Below are 23,666 nucleotides of genomic sequence, written 5' to 3'. Positions count from 1 at the left end.
ATTTCAGCCACAAAATACGCCATTGCTTTAGTTCTTTTTTGCTACCCAGGGCCAAAACCATCTCATTCACTTTTATAAAGTTTTCCGCAGAAAACTTTGTAGCTTCCTGATGGTAGGTTTGCAGACAATGAATCGAAGACAGAGAATATCTGGCCTTTGCAGTTAAATGTGAAAGACATACACTGCAATTTAACATCCACTCTTGTGCCTGGATTAGAAGCAAAAAGTACAGTTAAGCAGTAAAATTCTGTGTATGTACTACATTTTCTCTCTAAGGATTTAAAATGACTTAGGAAAAACTCTCTGCACAGATCTTGGCACAATGTAAGTGTGGTGAGCTCCTCTCCCATTACATTGTACCCCTAAGTAAGTCCAAAAATGAGAAAGAATAAAGATTTATCAGAAACTCCAAACCATTTAAAAAAGCATGATAAAGAATAAAACTATTTCCATTTAGAAAAGCACTGAACTCAGGGCTACGTCTAATCTCAGCTGCAGAGAGATGCAGAGATGATTGAGAAAGCAGAAGAGTGCTATGACATTCCACATGGTCTTCCTGTTTGAGATCTGCTGAGCTTATAAGACCCCCAACATGTGCACCATCATGCACATGTACATTTCTTTTCCTGTATTACTGAAACTATGAAAGAATGATTCATTTAAACAGAAAGAAGATGTATGACTTTATTTCAGGTTCAAGACTGAATGACCAAAATTGCTGGCTAGCAAGGCATATATGCATGGAGATCATATATTTAGATAGAACATGAGAAACAGTACACGGTGCAGGTTTCTCAAAATTCTGCATGTGTACTTGCACAGAGAGGAGAGATGCTGTATGCAGCCATTAGAGAAAGTTTGTCTAATTCAGCTGAAAACCGGTTGAGCTGAAAATTTTACATGACTCTTAATACAGCTCCTGCTTGTCACACAATTGATTCTTTGGGATTCCACAACAGGAACTCTGAATTATCTGCTCCTTGCTGTTCTATGATAACAGTTAAATACCCTGTTTATTTGTCCAAATTCTAATTTTAATTCTTCAAGAGACTGTATGGGACTGCCATGTAACACCAGTTTGCCTGTTGTCACTCCGTGATTCCTCTTATATTCAACGAAGCCTAGCTTAAGGCATAGACGCAAACACAATTCTCTTACCATCTCATAAAACTCATACAAATTGACTAGTTTTGTCAGCTCAGTCTTCCTCCTCTCTGTCTGAATGATAATGTTACTCAGTTATTTCTCAAAGATTTGAACTTTTTCTTCCATATTTAATGAATGATTGCCTTGCACCAGTTGCACTCCTTTCCCATAGTATTGCTGTTAGGGGATGAAGAGAAAAATAAACAAGTCATGATATATCACTTCACTTACTATTCACATTCTTGCTTGTCATTAGCTGCATACCACATTAACAAATCTGATGGTGTCAGTTGTAATGCACACGAAAGCTGAAAAATAGTCTTGCTGATTTTGCATGCATCTATTTTTTAAATAGTGTTGTGTTGTGGTATTTTTTTCGTTTGGATTTGGGAGGGTGTAGAAGGAAAGGGAACATCACAATGGAACAGAAAAACAAATACAGAAAATTCAAATGAGTATTTAATAGCAGGGCAAGCTGTAGTAACAATCCATCCTTATGATAATGTCCAGTGAAATTAATTTTTTGGTCAACAAAACTACTCTCTTGGAAGGAACATCTTTATCAGAAGTAAGACTTTCACACAATGAACTTTTCTACCCAACAAAAATCAGTGAGCATCTAAGTCTCCTTTTCCACCTTTGTTTCCCTTCCTATGTAACTGCTAGTTGCATCTCCCACTGCTTTTGTTGAATATGACCCAAACACATGGTACAATGGTTGGCTTCCCCCAAATGCTTACTCGTATTACTATAGCAAATGGCAAGATTTTTCTAAACCTTTCTGTAGACACCTAGGGGAAGGTGTCTACAGGCCCGATCCACAACCTAATGAAGCTTAAAGGGTGTTTTTCCCAGGTAACTCCATTGGTTCAGTCCCACTGTCCTACATGGAAATCAAAGCTTTTCAGCTCAGTTGTAATGTTACACAAATTACTGCAGTGACATATTGCTAAATGAGTTTTATTGGGATGTTTGAAATGAGGTATGCCTGGATCAGAAAGCTCTTGGACAGGATGGCCAGTCACTGTCTGAGGGGTGTTGCCATGAGACCCCTCTGAAAACATCCAGAAGTGCTGGCAACTTTTATTTGTACTGGAGATCACAGAATGGTTGAGGTTGGAAGGGAGCTCTGGAAGTCATCTGGTCCAACCCCCTGCTCAAGGAGGGTTACCTAGAACTGGTTGCCCAGGACCACATCCAGATGACTTTTGAGTATCTCCAGGGATGGAGACTCCACAACCACTCTGGGCAACCTGTGCCAGTGCTTGGCCACCCTCACAGTAAAAATATTTCTTGATGTTCAGAGAGAACCTCCCGTGTTTCAGTTTGTGACCACTGTCTCTGGTCCTGTCACTGAGCACCACTGAAAAGAGCCTGGCTCTATCCTCTTTGCACCCTCCCTTCAGATATTTATACACACTGATGAGACCCCCCCCCCTCCGGTGCCTTCTCTTCTCCAAGCTAAACAGCCCCAGCTCTCTCAGCCTCTCCTCAATGGAGAGATGCTCCAGTCCCTTCATCATCTTCGTGGCCATTCACTGGACTTTCTCCAGTATGTGCATGTCTCTCTCGTACAGAGGAGCCCAGAACTGGACACACTACTCCAGGTGTGGCCTCACCAGTGCTGAGTAGAGGGGACGGAACACCTCCCTCAGCCTGCTGGCAACACTCCTCCTAATGCAGCCCAGGATACCATTAGACTAGGGCTCATTGCTGGCTCATGTTCAACTTGGTGTCCACCAGAACCCCTAGGTCCTTTTCTGCCAAGCTGCTTTCCAGCTGGGCGGTCTCCACCATATAATGGTGGCCACCAGCATATATTTGTGCATGGGGTTATCCCTCCCCAGGTGCAGGACTTGACACCTCTCCTTGCTGAATTTCATGAGGTTCCTGTTGGCCCAATTCTCTATCCTGTCACTGTGAACAGCAGTACAACCCTCTGGTCTATCAGCCACGCCTCCCAGTTCTGTATCATCAGCTGAGGGTACACTCTGCCCCATCATCCAGATCATTAATGAAGATGTTGAACAGGACTGGATCCAGTATGGACCCCTGGGGTACACTGCATCTTACTGACCTCCAACTAGTGCCACTGATCACCATCCTCAGGGTCTGGCCATTCAGCCAATTTACAATCCACCTCACTGTCTGCTCATCCAGCCCCTATGGCAACAGCTTGAGGGGCTATGAGGCTCTTATGGGAGACAGTGTCAACGGCCTTACTGAAGGCCCAGTAGACACTAGCCACTGCTCTCCCCTCATCTACCAGGCCCATCATTTCATCATAGAAGTTATCAGGTCGGTCAAGCGTGACTCCCCCTTGGTGAAGCCATGCTGACTGCTTTCAATAACCTCCATGTCCTTCACGTGTTTGCAAATGGTTTCCAAGATTAGTTGCTCCACCCTTCAGCCTCCAGAGGTGAGGCTGGCTGGCCTTTATTTCCCTGGCTCCTCCTCTTGACTGTCTTGAATATAGGAGTGACATTTGCTTTCCTCCAGTCTTCAGGCACTTCTCTCAGCCACCATGATTGAGCAAAGATTATCAAGAGTGGCCTTGCAATGACATCTGCCAGCTCCCTCACCACTTGTGGGTGCAACCCATCGGGGCCCATGGACCCTAAGTATGTCCAGTTTGCTTAAGTATTCTCTAACCTGATCTTCATCCACCAAGGGTACATTTTCCTTGCTCCCGACTTTCCCCCTGGTCTCTGGGACTCCTGAAGCCAGTCTTGCTAGTAAAGACTGAGGCAAAGAAGGCATTCAGTACTTCAGCCTTTTCCATGTCCTCTGTCATCGAGGCCCCTACCCTACTCAGTAGCAGGCCCACATTTTCTCTAGTATTCCTTTTGCTAGTTATGTACTTACAGAAGCACTTCTTGTGTGCCACATGCTACATTAACACATTGGAAATGCTGCTCTTTTCGCTGCTGCAACTAAGCCATATGTTGGTACCAGCTCAGTCTAAATTTCATAGTGGCACCTGCCCAGTACAGACATACCATGGGTCATGCTGTCAGCAAAAATTAACATTTCTCCACAATATACTTTCCTCTTCTATTCAAATCCAGGTATTTTAGTGATTTTTTTCAACATCTGTGAAAATGCAAAGGAAATGTTCCCTATTAGCACATGACCTACCTTTGCCTTGTCAATCAAAACCCAGAAATCTTCTTGCAACTTTCTCACTTTTTCCAGTGAAAGTCCTTCTTGATCTAAAGAGCCAAGATATTTCTCTTGCTCATTTTCAAATCACAGTTTTATCTGCATAAAAATACCAAACAAAACTTGTTTCCCCACTCAGTAAATCAAACATACACTATCCATAAATACAGTGCACAGAAATTAGTCTGTTTGTTAAAGTAAGTTAATATACTTCGTATGTATCTCTCTTAAGAAATTCTACCTTCTTATATTACAGCTGAATTTGGTCAGCTTGAAATACTGAACTGATGACTATAATCTGTTTTGCATATTCATAAACTGCTAATATTAATAGCACTACTTACACATTGTCTCTCAGCAGCACTCATACATAAACAGCGATATACATAATGTCAGATAAATTCAGCTGTTTAAACAGAGAAAAAGAAGCTTAAAACTATAGCTTGTTTAATATAATTCTCAAAAAGTAATGCTGACCTGGTGTCCTGGTTTTGGCTGGGACAGAGTTAATTTTCTTCCTGGTAGCTAGTACAGTGCTGTATTTTGGATTTAGTATGAGAATAATGTTGATAACGTGCTGATGTTTTAGTTATTGCTAAATAGTGCTTATCCTAAGTCGAGGATTTTTCAGCTTCTCATACCCAGCCACGTATGAACCCCTTTAAAAGTTAAATTAAGTTTTACATAAATCTGCTTGTTCTAAAACAAAATCAATATGTATTAGTTCAAAGTACCTTAGAATGTCTTCTAAGCTAATGCTGAATTTTTCAAATGTTTTGTAAGATTATTTATATTAGATTCTAACCTATGAGCTATATTGCTCCTAAGTGTTTTTAGAATGGAATTTTATTCCAAAAGACTTGCTATAGCACCAAATTGTGTCATCATTTCTGTGAGATCCCTTTTTTTGAAACAAAAAAGATTACAAAAGATACTAAAAGCTTGGACTGTTCTATAGATGAAACAATGTTTTCCTGAAGTTGAATCTATACATTAATTTGTACCAGTTTTTCTTGAGCAGCGTTTCCTGTCATAGCAGAGAGAAGATATTTTGAGCACTTTTAAAAATCTATCAGTTTGATGTTTAAGGATTGAAACAGCTCCTGCCATAGCAAATGGATACACCACTCTGTGGGATACAATGTAGTGCTTCCTAGGTGTACGTGAGACTGATTTGAGCCCTGGGTGAGGACATGGCATAAGGCCACCTGCTACTGAGTACATGACTTCAATAGGACATGACGAGGCCAGTGTAGGCTCAGCTACACTGAAGATCAGTTTTGTGAATTTGCTTCAAAATGTTTCCACATTGCCTATTTTGTACTCTCAAAAGGTCTTTCGAGGATATGCATTCATGAGTGAACTGAAAACAACTCAGTGTTTTTTATACAACAGTAAAATTACATTGCCCCACTCATATCCTCAAAACAGAACAAGTTCAATTCCAGTTCATCACACACCTGCTGTAATTTCAGAGTCTTATGAATAAAGTTTTCTCATCTTCTGATCCTTCCTGCATTACAGGACGTTCTTAACATCAGTTTGATCTGCTCTGATATTCTGTCACCTTCATCTAATACTCCGTATTATTCCATTTTCATACCTGACCACTAAAAAACCATCTGAATCTGTGTGGTTGGTTGACCTTGGCTGGCTGCCAGACCCCCACCCAGCTGCTCTCTCATTCCCCCTCCTCAACAGGACAAGGGGGAGGAAATAAGATGGAAAAGCTTGTGGGTTGACGTAAAGACAGGGAGATCGCTTTCCAAGTACTGGCACAGGCAAAACAGACTTGACTTGGGGAAAATGAATTTAATTTATTGCCAATTAAAAACAGAGTAGGATGGTGAGAAACAAAGGCAAAACTAAAAACCTTCTCCCACCCCCCATCTTAGGCTCAACTTCACTCCTCCAATCACTGCTCTTCTACGTTCCTCCCAGCAGTGGTGCAGGGGGATGGGGAATGGGGGTTTGCAGTCAGTCCGTAACAGTTTGTCTCTGCTGCTCCTTCCTCTTCACACTTTTCTCCTGCTCCAGTGTGAGGCCTTTCCACAGTTCCACAGGCTGCAATTCTTCAAGAACTGCTCCAGCATGTGTCCTCTCCATAGGGTACAGTCCTTCAGGAACAGACTGCTCCAGCGTGGGACCCCCATGGGCCTCAGTTCCTGCCAGAAAACCTGCGCCTGCGTGGCCTCCTCTCCACAGGCCGCAGCTCCTGCCAGGAGCCTGCTCCAGGAGCATGGCCTCTCCATGGGCTGCAGCTTTCTTTAGGGCACATCCACCTGCTCCACTGTTGGGTCCGACACTGGCTGCAGAGAAATACCTTCTTCACCATGGTCCTCCACAGGCTGCAGGGGAATCTCCGCTTGGGCACCTGGAGCACCTGCCCCTCCTTCTTCACTGACCTTGTTGTCTGCAGGATTGTTTCTCAACATTTTTTTCCCCTCACTCCTCTCTATCTCACACTGCTGTGCAGCATTTTTTACCCTTTCTTAAATACATCATCACAGAGGTGCTACCAGTGTTGCTGATGGGCTCAGCTTTGGCCAGCAGCAGGTCCACCTTGGAGCTGGCTGGAACGGCTCTGTCCGACATCAGGGCAGCTCCTGGTCTCTTCTGACAAAGGCCACCCCTGCAGCACCCCTGCTACCAAAACTTTACCATGTGAACTCTATATAATCTGCACACAGGAAGTGCTGTAGCACAACAGGTCTGACAACAGGAATTTACAAGCATGCACATCTCTCTCACTACGCGTGGGCAGCAACCCCACATAAGCAGCAGTAGAAGCCAGGCACCTTGCCTTGAACATTGCTTTGCATCTTTCTTTCCAGAATTCCTCCCCTAGGAACGCCTACCACCAGTCTCAAGCAGAAGTGATGCCTGCTCCAGAAACGACAAGGACAGGATGATGAGCTCTTATGGACAATATTCTAGGAGACCGCGACTTGAAAGGGATATAGTGTGGCTGAATTCTACTGCAGAGAAGGGGAAGAAACTGTAGTTGCTGCCTGAAGGGACTGCAATGCATACACCCCTAGTCACATCTGGAAAACACACAGTCCAGCTCTGAAGAATAGTAATTTTCCAAAGGAAGTATTTCGTTGTTGCACTACTGTTCACAGCCAGAACAGCTGCTTTCTTTTCCAGGAAACAGTGGCAGGCAGGATTTGGCCCAATTTGGTCTGTAGGACCATGCAGATTTAGTCCTTGCCTTGTACATTTAAGACAAGACCACTTGCATTATAATTACAATGGAGAAAAGAAATTCTCTGCATCCCTTTTATACAAAGGCTGTGCCATAAGCACAGTAGTTCTACAGCACACCACAATACAATGTGAAGGAGTGGATATGGCATTCAGTTGCATTGCAGGTTTCATACTTGAAATAGAACAGGTGTCTCCATTCTTCGTTATCCATCCCCTGCAAGGCTGTATAGTTATTCTCCCTTCAAAAATTAAACTAAAAGAAGCATTTACCTTTTTTTTTTCCCCCCTGACGTAGGGAAAGAACAGATCTAAACATCAGTCAGAGTTTCTGCATCTGGACTTGTTTTCATTTTGAAATTGAGGTTATATGTGGTTTTGTTAAAGATGAGACAACCTGCTCATCCTGCTAAGTTTCAGCACTAAAGTGACTAATGTAAGGCTTTAAAAAAATCCTGAACTCTAAAACCAGAGTTGACTGTGAGAAACTAATTAATTCCATATTTTTTATTCCATTAGAACACCATCACATCTAAATGTATCATTTCTACTAAATTCTGCATCTATAAGTAATACAAACAACTATGTTTAGAAACAAGCCAAAACAAAGTCTTTCTTAATTCAATGCCTTTCCTCAAGGCATATCTGCCATATCTCCAAGGTATAATAAAATATCTCATAAAACACTAAAATTATCTGAATAAAATAATTACTATAACATGAGTGGTAATTAATTTGTTTCTACTCAAACCCTTGCAAAGAGCATAAAATGTTAATTTACTCAAGCAGGCCACAGAAATTTTTACAGGGCTATTCTTAATCCTCTAATGTCTCTACTTAAGGGTTTCAGGTTTGCATTGCATAGGCAACTATCTAGACTGAAGCAGTAGATGCTACATCAGTTAGCATCTGCTACTAGCAGGGAAAACCCCTGGATTAATTCCAGAATGCTACTGTCTACTTGCAGAAGTTCGAAGTATTTACATGCAGGACGAATTAAGACAAAACACTGTTTAAACCAAAATGTATGGTAACAGTATTACAGATAGTTCCAAGGTCATTTTGTTGAGAAATAAGCTCTGATGATACTTGATAAGCTGTGATCATCCTGTAGCATTTGTTCAAGGAAAACTTCTGCCTGGGGAAGCCTTGGGCAACAGGGAAGTCTTCAAGAATTGTAAGATGGTAAGCAAATTTCTCTGCTAGGGAGTTTTGTCTCCTGTGGATCTACTGAAGGATCTCCTAACCTCTCCCTATTCCTAGCAAGCTGAAAGCCCTGATCTCCACAATGTCAGGATTGTGCTAGAGCTAGAGGGAGCCCAAAGTCCTTGGCTCCCTAGAGTTTTGGAGCTTACACTGCCATTCTGGTGTGAACCGCACTCTTAACAATTCTATCCTTAAGAACACACAACTGCAGGAAGTTACACTTCCACCTGAAGATGCCTTCCTACCTGCTGGCATAAGAGTTAGGAAAGGGGAGAGCAGAATCTGTTTTTTTTCCCCTATCTATTATTCATTTATGAGATTTCTTTTGGTCACCTGACAGCACTTTGAATGCAGTGAATTTATTTATCTTTTATGTAAAAATATTTTTAAAATGCTAAATATTTCTAAAATATTTAAAATATTAAAATATTTTCAACATCAGTTAGATTTAAGATGGAGAGAATGGTGAACCTGAGACCTTGAATCAATTACAATATAAAGACTTTTGGGGTTGGTGGTTAGATGGCAAATGATGCTGGGAGATTTATAAAAAAATAAATCAAGAAACATCTTAATTGGCTACAACATGGTATTTGTGTTCTGTTATCACTCTCACTGAATGTTAGGATTGCCATACCTGCATCTGGCTCCTTCCATGCTCAGATATCAAAAACACAGTACACACTGTATTCAGTAGGAGAATATTTCCCTTTTGTGTTGCTAAACTTCCAGTATTTTTCTCTTAAAAGTTAGAAACAAGAACAAATGCAGCATTTTGGACAGAATGTCTTCATTTTGAACACAGTTAAATCTAATTTAAACAGAAGACATTGCCTTTCTTAAAGGTGTTTGGATGGAAGCCAAGCATGCTAAAATATATTTGTCATTTGCTCTGTTACACTTTGTAATAGAAGTTTAAACACTGAAGTATGATCTTGACGATAGCCACTTTTTTGGTCTACACTGCTTGTGGACCCTGTGCTAGAAGATCTACAGCTGTTTGGCATAAAGAAAGCCGTTCCATTAATGGCAGAGGAAACATTTGCTGCAGTTCTCAGCACATTCTACGTATACATTATTGTGGTACGTATTTCAATCCAAACTGGACAGTAAAATTTAACAAGTGTAAGATGAAACCAACTGTAAGTCAATCTCCAGAACTATTTTCCCAGGAAGCTGATCCATTTCTGTGTAATGTTTGAGAAACAAGACTTTAGCATAATAGATTGGTTCAGCTTTCACTTAATTTCTGTCTGGAGAAAATTAAACCTTTCTCAAGTAACTTTCTCTTTAATCTTATTTTTTAAACTATTTCTGCTTCAACCTTTTCACCTTATCCTTGTGAGTCCTTACTCTAGAACAGCAACCACTATAAGAAAACTCCTATTCCCAAAACAATTGCAGTGTGTGTTACAGCATTTTTTAAAAATACTAGCATTTCATTCTGCACTTAGACACAATGCGTCTCCCAACTAGTACTCACCTGCATTGCTGTTAATGCTTTGAAAAGAGAAGAAACAGGCTGGCATTTCCGTGAATCCACTAGAATCACAACTCCCAAATCACGTATCTCCTTCCTAGCAACAGAAAGACAAGTGTGTTTTTAAGCCGTCTTCTTTTACTGAACAAGTTCTATGCTAACAGAACAAATGTACTGACGGTGGGTTAAAGGTTAATCTTGAGATTGGTTTTAACTTTGGGTCAGAGTAGTGGAAACTACACTGTCCTGGAAAGCTGTTATTGGCATGACAGTCCTCTCCTTTTACAGCAAACTTTTAAAAGGTTTGGGAGAAGGAACACTGATTCTCCCCAAACCACACAGCCAGGAAAAAAAAGTAGTTGTGAGGAGTTATTAAAATACTGCTTCCTGATTCTCTGATCCAACTCCACACAGTCCCTGGAGCTTTACCCTTTACAACTCTTCCACATTTTTTTCCACTGACATCATTGTTAGAAAGTTTCAGGGAAGGTACGTGCTTTTAAATGTATTTTATAAATGAGGAACTGACTGAAAAGACTGAGGGCAGGACTTCCATCACCTAGCCACAGGTATTTACAGATTAGATGCCTAGCCCAAATCAGTCATTTAGATTCTGTATATAACTGGGAGAGGAGAAAAGAGTGAGAGAAAATAGGGCAGACACTGTAGGAAGCTTATAGCATAAGACTAACATTTTATATGTTAAAAGGCAACTGTGTAATCACTCTTCAGATGTGCTTTCCTCCTTCTGCTGACCGTAGAAGGAGCCTAGATGGCTAGATTAGTTAAAGAATTTGGAATTCGAGAAGATGAATCCTGCTTTAAATGATCTGTCCCAAGGTTGCATAAGATGTTTGCTGTGGACATGTCTATGCATCCATTCTTTCTAGATGTCCTACTGCTAATTTATCTTTATTGGGACTCCCCAACCACACTTACGTGTCCTTTCTTAGAAAAAGCATTTATTGGCCTGGAAAGAGGCCAGACTTTAGGGGTGGCTAAGGACTCTTCTGCTATGAAAAAAATGTTATTTTGAAGATAAACTGCAATGACTGAGGGAAAGAAATGGGAACAAGACAGCAAGTCTCTTCAAGGCCTACTTGCATTCAGGATTACTTAAGTCTCTTATGCCATGGCCTGGCACCATCAAGGGACAAAAGTAAATTGCAATTAGAAACAGCCTCCCTTGTTCTGTAGAATGCAACTTACATGAACCAAAGTTCGTATTTTCATTGTGCTCTTGGAAGCCCATATGATAATGTTTTTTAAAATCCATACAGACTTCAAGTCATACTTGCTAAACCTCAGTGTACTACTGATTAAATGTTAGTTTGCTCAAATGTCCAAGATTAGGAAATGGATATCCAAGATTAGGATAAAGGATAATAACTTAAAAGCATTTTTAGTTTCTTGGAAAACCACAGATTAATGCAGAATTGCCACTTTTTTCCTATGTTTTGCATCTGGCTAATTTCTCTCCTAATTCCACTTGGGGTTTTTTTTGGATATGCAAATGAAATTCCAAAACAAAAGTGCAAATGAATCTACATGAGCTACCGGAGTAGGTTTGCATTTAACTCCACAGAAACAAATTAAATATGGTCTATTAAAAACAATCTTAACAGTAATATCAGCCCTATACTCATTAAATATGTGTTGCAAATTGCTTTATGAAGTGTAGTGTGGAGAAAAAGAATTCTTTAAATATGGAAGTTTTCATTAAAACCTTTAAAAACATTTACCTGGCAGAACAGCATACCTGTTGTTGTTTGTTTTAAAAAGGAAATGCCAGATGTCTTATTTTTAAACATGTTAACAAATGTAGGTTGTTTTTTTTTAATTTAAAAAAAAGAATCAGTTATAATAGGCTCAGAATCTCTTCCAATAACTTTATTAAACTTTTTCCACTTTGGTGACAGAAAAAGGAAGATTTAAGATTAGTGTATGTTTCTTCATGGGAGAAGACGCTGCGGGCCAACATTTTTCCAGAAGTTAAATTATTCAAAGACATATTGAAAATGTCTTTCTCAGGTAGTAACCATGTAGTTTGCAACTCTTTACACAGGAAAGTGAAGTATATAATCAATAAACATTCTTGTAATGTCTTGTGAGTCTCCTGCTCAAGGAATCTACAAGGACGTTTACTTAAGGTGTTGAGGGGGGTGACATAGAGGGAGAAGGAGACAAATCATGAAATGAAATGACTGTCCATTACAGACCAGTATTACAATCTCCTATTGAATAATCTCTATTCAATTCTTGAGGAATATCAATTAGGCTTGTGCTATCAGGTATAATACGCCTTTACATAAAATAAGCAGGACAAAAACAAGTAACAGGAAGTCTCAGTCCAAAATATGTGAAGAGGTACTATACAGTTTTTATTACCTTAGAGTGCTTCTGTAGTCCTCACTGTCTCATAACTTTCCAAGGAAAAGCGTCATCTATTTTGTTTTCCTCAAAATTGATATCCTTGCTTTACCACAATTCTTAACTTCTACTATAGCTGAGAAACGGACAAGAATTTTGTATTGGGTTTGCGTGGCAAGGTTTTGGTAGCAGGGGGGCTACAGGGGTGGCTTCTGTGAGAAGTTGCTAGAAGCTTCCTCTATGTCCAATAAAGTTAATGCCAGCGGGTTCCAGGACGGACCCGCCGCTGGCCAAGGCCCAGCCCATCAGCAACAGTGGTAGCGCCTCTGTGATAACATATTTAAGAAAGGGAAAAGAAGTTACAGGGGAGTAGCAGTTGCAGCCAGAGAGAGCAGAGTGAGAAGATGTGAGAGAAACAACTCCGCAGACACCAAGGTCAGGGAAGAAGGAGGGGGAGGAGGTGCTCCAGGCGCCGGAGCAGAGAGATTCCCCTGCAGCCCGTGGTGAAGACCATGGTGAGGCAGGCTGTCCCCCTGCAGCCCATGGAGGTCCACGGTGGAGCAGATATCCACCTGCAGCCTGTGGAGGACCCCACGCCGGAGCAGGCGGATGCTCGAAGGATGCTGTGACCCCGTGGGAAGCCCGCGCTGGAGCAGGCTCCTGGCAGGACCTGCGGACCCGTGGCCCCGTGGAGAGAGGAGTCCACGCTGAAGCAGGTTTGCTAGCAGGACTTGTGACCCCGTGGATGGGACCGATGCTGCAGCAGTTTATGAAGAACTGCAGCCCGTGGGAAGGACTCACTTTGGAGAAGTTCGTAAAGGACTGTCTCCCATGGGAGGGACCCCACGCTGGAGCAGGGGAAGAGTGTGAGTCCTCCTCCCCTGAGGAGGAAGGAGCGGCAAAAACAACGTGTGATGAACTGACCCAAACCCCCATTCCCCGTCCCTCTGCGCCGCTCGGGGGGGGGAGGAGGTAGAGAAAATAAGGAGTAAAGTTAAGTCTGGGAAGAAGGGAGGGGTGGGGGGAAGGTGTTTTAAGATTTGGTTTTATTTCTCATTATCCTGATCTGATTTGACTAGTAATAAATTAAACTAATTTTTCCCCAAGTCAAGTTTGTTTTGCCCGTGACGGTAATTAGTTAGTGATCTCCCTGTCCTTATCTCGACCCACGAGCCTTTCGTTTTATTTTTTCTCCCCTGTCCAGTTGAGGAGGGGGAGTGATAGAGCGGCTTTGGTGGGCACCTGGCATCTAGCTACAGTCAACCCACCACAAATTTATACCAACCTCCAGGTTTGCAATGTTTAGGACAGCATTCATATATTACAGTAGACAAATGAACTCAGTGAGAGAAGTCAGCATGTCAATGGATGTTGAGTGTGGGGGGAACCAAGGAAAATGAGCTGTCAATTTATCCATATGATTTTTTTTTTCCTTACACAGGAAAAGATGAGAAAGGGAATAAAACACTCCACAATTATTAAAACCAATAAAAATGCTAGCATGTGAACTATAGACCTGTAGAAAGAGAGACTAGAGAAGTTATTAAAGAAGTTATATTGCAGAAAAAAGAACACTAAGATGTGGCAAAACCATCATTACCTTCTACAAACAGTGAACAGAAGTCATTAAAAGCTTTCCTGGGATACTACTTTACCATGTAGATTTACTTCTTGAAAAGAACAATCAGTGATATGTAGAGCAGTCTTAAGGCAGTCTCTAACACATAAACACAGTCTTATGTGCACAAATCAAACTGATTGCAGGTACAGAATTAATCAATGGAGTCTTATTTCATGGTCCTACAGTCGAGGTAACGTTTAAAAGACACAAACTCAAATTGTGTTCTTTGTGCTTCCTATTACACAAAAAGCAAAGCTAAAACTAAACCCAACACTGTTATTAGATTAACGACATTAGCTTGAGCTAGATCACTGAGTTTTTAAGTTCAAATATACAGGCATCTAGTACTTGAGCAAAGATTACACTGCACACTGCAGCACAGAACTATTTTGTGTGTGTCACCTCTAACTAGCCACCAGAAGGCATAATGTTCAACCACATAATCTAACAACATTGTAAGAGACTGTGAGATTACCTTAACAATTAATGATTTGGTATTTGAACACAGCCACTTGCACTTAAAGGATATGTAACTGCATAGGCACTTGACAGTTCAATAAGAACTATTGAACTGAGCTATTTCTAAACCAGAGGCATATGCTAAATGTATGTCAGACACAAGAAGCTTTCAGTTGTGGTACATTGTTTAAAAGCAGTGAATAGTAATAAACTTCTGTCCAAACACAAGGTGATCATTTATCACACAAACCAAGTATTCAACACTTCAACTAAAGGTAAAACACAAGCTATGAAATTAAGACTTCTTGTCCTCTTGTGACTACCAGTGTGTAGTGCACTCAAACAATTTTAGCACTGTCTAGGATGATGAAGCAGTTAGGATCTTCTTGTAATAAGAAGTCCCTGCACCCCTAACATCTGTATTACCGTAACAAAGATAAAGCCAAAACCGAGCAGCTTGGCTCACTTCATACCTGGGGATGCTGTACAGGTACATCAGAAGACAAGCAATCACTGTACTTGTGGAGTGTTCATTTAACCATATGGGATGCCTACTACAGACTTGTATCACTGCTCTGCCACTTCCGTCTCTACTTCCTAGACAAGCAAAAAAAAGCAAAGGAAAAGCTTATAAAGGTTTAGCTAGGAACATGAGATTTAGAATAAAGTTTTTGCATGTGTCTGAAAATCAGCAAACCTGAGTATTTAAAAAGTGTTTCTGCTTAAAGCAATTTTTATGAGAACTGTGATCAAAAACTGAGACAATCATTCCTATGTGATCAAAAGCAAGTCTGCAAAATTCTCCTGCTCAATATTCTGTTGAAATGGTATAAATGAGGTTGGCTCTATTTAGTGCAACTGCTGATTATCAACTGGTAACCTATCCCTAATTTACCTCAGGTATAATGAAGCTGAAAAAAAAAAATATATATGCTTTGTATATGTTTTATTTATTATCAAGTATATTGTAATTTCCATAATACATAGCACATAGAGAAATTACTCCAGATCACAGTAATTCTTGATTGATCTCAAGTAACTGTTTTGGTAGTCTGTCACAAAGGCTTCCAGCGTTTGCAGATAGTGGGTCATTCTCATAATGGAACAGAATAGGAGATGCATATATAGCTGTCTTACCCACACTTCCCTGGAAACTGTTTCTTGAATTGGTTACTGTTAATTTCTGAGAAAAGCCTAGACAAATAAAAGAATGGGTTCATTTTTCTTTTTCTAAACAGTGGGAGACTGCTCTTCAGTAGTGAAAAATATGTAGAATACGTCCAGCTGTAAACAAAACAAAAGCATATAAAGATTATAATATTCCTACATTAAAAGAGTGTTCAGGCTTCAAGCTGAGCACTTGAAAGCTGGGTATTACAATATTAAGAGAACTCTGCAGCATTCAATCTTCCTGTGATTTCCTTCCTAGACATTACATAGTCTAACCATGACCACATACAAGTTTCTGCTCCACCTTCACCTCTGGGTCCTTCATTACCGAAGGAATACAAATGTAATTTTGAGTTATGCAATCCTCTGCCTCCCTCCCACTTATTTGCCCTCTTGGTGTCATTCTCTGGATCTCATACTGGTCTCCCTTCTATTTCTACTGTCTTTTTTTTTCTTGTAGTTCCCGCAGCTCTTCTTCCTCTCTTTCCTACTCTACTTTTTACAGTTGTCCTTTCTTTTGTGTCCTTTCTTTTGGTAATCACACATCTTGAACTCCACTATTACATGGCTGTACTGGCCATGTAATAGTGGAGTTCAAGAACCTGAGGATAGTGAAGAAAGAGAACAGCAGCATACAGATTCTGGGCTTTAGGAAGAGCAGGTTTCAGTGTATTCAGGAAACTGGTAGGTGGTTTAGAAACACTGCCAAGGCAAGTAGGGATGGTGTTAGGGAAGCAAAAGCCCATAGATCAAGAACCAAGCCACAAGGCAATTTTGTCTGGACTGGACAATTTTGTTGTCGACTAGAGGAAGTGCATGCACCCTGGCAGAATACACTAAGTCAGGTAAAGCCTTGCACACTGTCATGGTTTAACCCCAGCTGCCAACTAAGCACCACACAGCCGCTTGCTCATTCCCCCCCCTGGTGGGATGGGGGAGAGAATCAGAAGGGTAAAAGTGAGAAAACTTGTGGGTTGAGATAAAGACAGTTTAATAGGTAAAGCAAAAGCTGCGCACGCAAGCAAAGCAAAACAAGGAATTCATTCACCACTTCCCATCGGCAGGCAGGTGTTCAGCCATCTCCAGGAAAGCAGGGCTCCATCACGCGTAATGGTTACTTGGGAAGACAAATGCCCTCACTCCAAATGTCTCCCCCCCTTTCTTCTTCTTCCCCCAGCTTTTATATGCTGAGCATGACGTCATATGGTCTGGGATATCCCTTTGGTCAGTTGGGGTCAGCTGTCCCAGCTGTGTCCCCTCCCAACATCTTGTGCACCCCCAGCCTACTCGCTGGCAGGGCAGAATGAGAAGCAGCAATGGCCTTGACTCTTTGTAAGCACTGCTCAGCAATAAGGAAAATGTCTCTGTGTTATCAACACTGTTTCTAGCACAGATTCAAAGCATAGTTCCACACAAGCTACTGTGGAAAAAAATTAACGCTATCCCAGTCAAAACCATCACACACACACACACACAAATGCGGTAATATTAGTCCAAAGCCATGAAAAACATGGCTGAGAATAAAAGCCGACCCACAAAACAGGCAGAAGTCAGTTGTTCCTGCTTTTAATATGTAGCCCAGGAAGACACACTCCAGATCTTTGTTTGCACAAACACTATTGACTGCATTCTGCACCCAGCCATGCCCATGAAACTCAAAATGAGATTAAAAACACCAACAACCTGTAGCTGAAAAGAGGGCTACAGGGGAAAAAACAAAGACAGGATATTAGAAATTGTCCTGCTTATATTTCACAGGCAACACAAATCTTTTCTGTCCATGATCTGAGGCAGCCCAGTATACAGTTACAGTCAGCAGCAGTTAACTGTTTGAGCTAACAGATCTCGCTGAGGTGCAGAGCATATTTAGGCTCACTGACATACTAATGGAACCCTAGGTTTCCATTTCATAGGCAGAGCAAGATCTCATCTCTCCACAACAGGTGGTGCTCAATACTTACCCAGATCTTCAGGTGATCTCACATACCTTTTTTTTTTATTTATTCCAAAACAGTATATATGAAGCATTTTGAGAAGCAATTTGCATGAAAAAGTTTTAAAAGAAAATAAATGAAGCACTGACAAGATGTATGAAAAAAATCAGTTAATTACAGTAAACCAAATTGCACTCTTAATTTTATTTTCAAAATAAGGAAACTATCTAGGTAGGCTAATTATCCTACAAAACACATATGAGGATGCTACAAGAAAAGAGCAAAGTCTAAAGGATTTTTGTTTTTTACCTTCCTCCCCTTTGCTGTGCTTGTAGCTTCTCACAGTAGTGGATAATTGCCCATCACTGTCCCACTTTCCTGGTCTTAAAACAACATTTAACGACTTTTTAGGGTTTCCATCTGGCATGTCATGCAAAAGTTTGTCAGGTCCCTGATATTTAAAACATGGACCTTTGACTGACCTGTCTAGAGCCCAGGAATGTCTTGGCCCAGTCTTGCGGTCTACTATTGAGGGAACTTCATTAGGTACGAGCAGTTTTTCAAAAGTCAGTAGACAATCAGCAGAGCTTATGACCTCTTTCTTTTCATCCTTTGGTATTAGCCAACCAGAAAGAAAGTTTCCCTTTTCAGTCTGTTTCTCACAAGTTTGCCCTTCATTTATGACATCCAAGTCCATTATGTGTCCTGAAGCCTCTTCAGCAAACCATTCCTCCGAACTGAAACTGACATTCATTTGCTTTTGCAGTGCTTCTATATGATTTTCTAAATAAATGTCTTGGTTCAAAGCAAGAATAATTCCTGAGCTGTTGTTCTTTTGGACCTGAACTGCTCAAATCCATGTTGAAAGGTATGTTTTTCATGTTACATTTTTTTTCCCCACAAAAGGAAATAACGCCTCATCTTTCAAAATCTTAAGTTCCTTTTCAGGCGTAACAGCACTGCCTGTCGTGCTGGGGCAGGTCTCTGAGCATACAAAGAGATTGACATAGTCATCCTTGATTTTCTTGTCAGGAGTCTTACTGCATTCTAATTCAAGTCTATTTTCAGAGGCATGACTTGAACTTGACACACCATTATTGAGGCTGTTGCGATTCTTCGTCAAGGTAATTTCTATCACTGTGAGCCAGTAACACTGGAAACAGAGCTGTCACATGAGCTGTTGCCTTCCATGGTCTGGGTCATTGCTCTGACGTCAGTGTTGTTACTAATCAGCCGATCAAAGAGAACACTACTAAAGTAATTATGCAGGATAGTTTCAGTTGTGGGAACAAAGACGGGACTAATTATATTCTCCCATGGAGAATCTACACAGCTGGGTCAGTCATCAGCAAGCAGCTCTGCAATGGAGAATTCTCTTTCACAATTCACATTTTCCAAAAATGCCACTGTAAAAATGCAACCATACCTTGTTTCAGGTATAACAACTCCTTCCATTCCTTGTCCACATCTGTAGAGGCATTTTAAAACTAGCTTTGCCAACTGCTTCCCTGCAGGTACTACCTGTAAGTAAAAATCTCCCGGTTTCAGGTGAACTTTGTGGAGAGATGCTAACTCTATCACCACTTTTTCATGGATGCACAATGGCCAGGCTTCATGGTAGAAAATGAGACCACCTTAATTAGCCTGTAAGCAGGACAAAGCAAAAACATCAGAAAGAAAAATCTGATCTTTAATTGAGCATTTTGTTTTTTCTAAAAAGCAAACAAGGTCAAATTCTGTTTCAGTTAGTGTTCCCTTGCAACACTATCAAGGTGTTGCACATTACAACACGTCAGTATAGAGTCTAGTCAACAGCATGTCTACAGAACCATAAAATAACATGTTTTAAATATAAGAACATCCATATTCTGCTACTGTAGCTTATTGGTACAGCTTGGAAATGGAAAAGGGTTGCATTAGAGAAGTCATGTAGCCTAGTGTTTAAAGGACTGGACAGGCAGTCAAAATACCTAGCTCCCTTTCTTATCTACGCTACTGAACTGCAGAGTGTCTGTTCTCTTACATCTCAGTTTCCTCATTTATGAGTACTGACTATTGTATATAGCAAAAATGACTAAACCTTCCCTAATGAGAGCATTACCTGCATTTGTAAAGCTCAAGAGGAATACAAATTACAGCTTTAAAAAAAATAGATACCTTTAAAAATTATAGTCAACACCAGCCTGGATATTCTCACCAGACAACTGGGGCACAACATGGAAGATACTGCAAAAGTGCCTATCAGAATGTTCTTTACCTACATAAGAAACCTACGTTCCAGCAGACCTTTAAAGTTCCACAGGATTCATTCTTTCCAGAGGACAAGATAGCCAGAAGGAAGCCCTCCTATCTCAAATATGAAGAGTCCAGGATTCACAGGACAGCCAGGATCCACCCTAGCTACAAATAGTAAGGTAGGAATGGGGGAGAGGGAGAAAAGAGGGAAGAGAAGCCAACCTAAGAAGTCTTTGGACCTAAGCCAAGGAACTCATATCAGTGTTTTTATTCATTGCTAAAAAGCACCATGAAGCTTCCAATTCAAAAGGAAGAACTTCTCTCTTTTACAAAGTTTTATCAATCCAGAATGAAATTGTGGTTTCTCCTAAGACAGCTCCATAGCTCTGCTGAAATGTAAGAGCAAACTCTCTATGACAGTATATATTTTCTACTTTCTTGGCTGCTAAAGGGAAAACTATTTCTTCAACTCAGCCTTTACTCTAGCTTACTTACAACTTACTACTGTCCTGGTTTCAGCTGGGACAGAGTTAACTGTCTTCTTAGTAGCTGGTATAGCGCTGTGTTTTGGATTTAGTGTGAGAATAATGTTGATAACATGCTGATGTTTTAGTTGTTGCTAAGTAGCGCTTATCTTAAGCCAAAGATTTTTCAGTTTCCCATACTCTGCCAGCAAGCAGGTGTGCAAGAAGCTGGGAGGGAGCACAGCCGGGACAGCTGACCCGAACTAGCCAAAGGTATACTCCATACCATAGAATGTCATGCCCAGTATATAAACTGGGGGGACTTGGCTGGGAGGGGCGGATCGCTGCTCGGGCATCAGTCAGCGGGTGGTGAGCAATTGCATTCTGCATCACTTGGCTTTTCTTGGGTGTTATTTCTTTTTTTTTTTTTGTTATATTCCTTTTCATTACAATTATTATATTATTATTATTATTCTTAGTAGTGTATATTATTTTATTTTAATTATTAAACTGTTCTTATTTCAACCCATGAGTTTTACCTTTTTTTTTTTTCCTCGTCCCCATCCCACTGGGAGGGGGGAGGGGGAAGCAGCTGTGTGGTGCTTCGTTGCTGGCTGGGGTTAAACCATGACAGTCCTTTTTTGGCGCCCAACGTGGGGCACGAAGGGTTAGATAACAACAGATCTGACCATCAACTGCATTATTTAAATAGCTATCAAGAGCTAATGCAATGTTATTCTTTACACTATCTCCCCAAGAGCTTTTCCCTGTCTAATGTTAGATTACTCCCATATTCTACTTCTGAACTGGGGCGGGGCGGAGATTCTTTTTCCAGCTGCTAATGTTAAAGAGATTATGGTGTTATTACACCAGCAACTGCAGGATGTGCAGTTCACCTTCACAGTTAAGTAACAAGATACCATAGGGAGGGTGAGGAAGGAGGAGGAGCAGACCTGAGGCAAAATGGAGAAAGGTAGGCATTTGTAAGATCTGTTATTAAGGCAACAAATAACTGCTTTCTCATTATTATCTACAATGAAACCATCCATTCTGCAGTCACAACACCATTATTTTGAATCCCAAAGAGATTTGTGACTGACCAATAAGCTCATAAAACGGAAGAAGGCTCAGAGAAGATGGGCAGGGGGAACCAATGAACTCCTAAAGTGGACGAAGGCTCAGAGAAGATGGGCAGGGGCAATGTGCCCATGAAGCTCAGGGAACAATGCAGGCTGTGACTGACCACAGCTGTTGCAAAGCTGACTTTATCTCAGCACAAAGGAGACCTTTGTGAGTGTGGCCTTTGTTTTAGATAAAGGGCTATCACAGCTGAGTGGATCAACTGGGGGTGTAAATTTTTCTCCCCGAGTTAGCTAGACTAGATTGGGGGAGTGAATACATGGCTCAGCCTGACATAGAGTATAAAAAAACTAAACCAACAAAAGAATTTCAAAGAAAGCAACAGGCTTGAGCTGGCTTCAACCTATGTATTCCTTCCCAGTGACTGGGGATGCCCAGTGTCGTGACAGTGAGCATATTATAGAGACCAATAATGGGAATCACATTGGTATTGAGATTGAACTGTGTATTGTAATTGCTATGTTTTGCTAAAATATATTTTCTGTTTTCAGTATATTTTGTATCACTTTGGTAAATCAGAAATCCCCTGTAACATCAAATACCTTGAAATAATTAAATTTGATATTAAACATTATACCCTCCACACATGGAATATCTAAAAGAACCTGGTCAGAGAGTATCGGACTCCGACAAGATTCTGTACTTTGGACAAACAATGGGAAATAAATCCTTTAGCCCCTTGTAATTGCAGCCTGAATACTGTAAATTTTCAGTTTATGGAATTATCTCATGATTCATGTCTTTAAAAGTCTTCTCAGGCTCAGAAGACATTAAAAGATTAATGAGTCGGGCACACAGCTCTCAGAATCCACAGAATTACATAAAGAACCAACCAAGTGGACTGGTGACCAAAAAAATGACAGAGACCATTGCTTACATACAGTTCCAAAAGAAACAAATAAAAAGAGAATTTTTAATTACCTAAGATGCGAGAAATTCTGAATTACAATGATATATCCAAATATTCATTTTTGTTAAGTGTTATCTGGATTCTAACAGACACTGTTAAATCCCAAACACATGCCAGTGCAGGCTCAGCATCATCTTGGGAGGCATGGTTTTCACAGACTGCCATTCAGACTGAGTCCAAAATCATCCATGTTTTAATGAGAAAATATAACACGGAGAGGCAAAGATTTATATTTATGCCACTTGTATTTAGGGAATCAGAATAGACAGCAGTGCTTTAGATTCTAAACAGCTTTGGAGAAGGCCAGAGAGTTAAAACTAGAGAAATGAGGAACATGGATTTATGGCGTGTCAGCTGCTCCACATTAAAAAGCTGTGTACACAATAGTAAGAAATGACCTGTGCACACAACAGCATAACTACTGAATACTTTGCATTTCATGTGGAATATGATGCTGTACACAAGCTGCTGAGTTGGAGTAACTGAAAAAGCTGTAAATTTACATCTCAGCTTCCCTTTGCAACAGTTTGATAAAATGTTTTACAGTGGGGTAACCATGGAGGCCTCAGTGAGATGTTAATACTGCTTTGTTACCAGAGTATGGCAGAAACAGAGGAATAGTTAAGTATGTTACAGGCTTTCACGAATAATAAGCATCATCATACTGCAATAGCAAAAAATGGCTTAGCCTTAATCCACAGCTTTAAGATTCTGTATCTACCTTGGGAAGACCTGAATTAGTTAAAACTGACTATGAATCACTTACTGCTAAAAGATGCTTACAAATTAGCATCCTTACCTCTCAAGGATACAGTGGTTACTTTCTCCAGATATAAATATGAAACTCACAGACATGAACATAATATAGCACTGAATCTAAACCAGTAAACTCCTGAAGTGAGTTTCTCAAGAAGTTGGTTGTGGGGTCTCATGGAGTCGGTCCTAAAAGGAAATTATGTGACCTTTGTTCTTTTGTTTCTGGCTTCAGTGGAACCAATGGTGAAGTGGAGTTCTATGGATCCATCATCAATGCAACAATCATACACTACCTTTTCAAATGCAAAGACTGCTCCTACAAAGTTGTCACTCTTTCTGAACAGTTTGTCAGCTTTCATCTTTGCTTAGAAATATACACAGTAATGTCAACTTTAGAGAGTCAAGA

General features: G+C 40.7%; 1 long non-coding RNA gene across 1 annotated transcript; it reads right to left on the bottom strand.

Moving 5' to 3' along the window:
• Window positions 1-706: 706 nt before the first annotated feature.
• LOC127013645 (uncharacterized) lies at window positions 707-15,232 on the bottom strand. Its single transcript, XR_007766099.1, has 4 exons — window positions 15,125-15,232; window positions 10,205-10,298; window positions 4,285-4,407; window positions 707-1,323 (listed from the first exon to the last, which is right to left on the bottom strand). It is a non-coding gene; the product is annotated as an uncharacterized LOC127013645 (long non-coding RNA).
• Between the last annotated feature and the right edge of the window lie 8,434 nt (window positions 15,233-23,666).

The sequence above is a fragment of the Gymnogyps californianus genome, chromosome 2 (genome assembly GCF_018139145.2).
Source record: "Gymnogyps californianus isolate 813 chromosome 2, ASM1813914v2, whole genome shotgun sequence".
In the NCBI taxonomy this organism is placed as follows: Eukaryota; Metazoa; Chordata; class Aves; order Accipitriformes; family Cathartidae; genus Gymnogyps; species Gymnogyps californianus.
The sequence above is the reverse complement of the archived record's forward strand: the minus strand, read 5'-3'. Positions and strand labels throughout refer to the sequence as shown.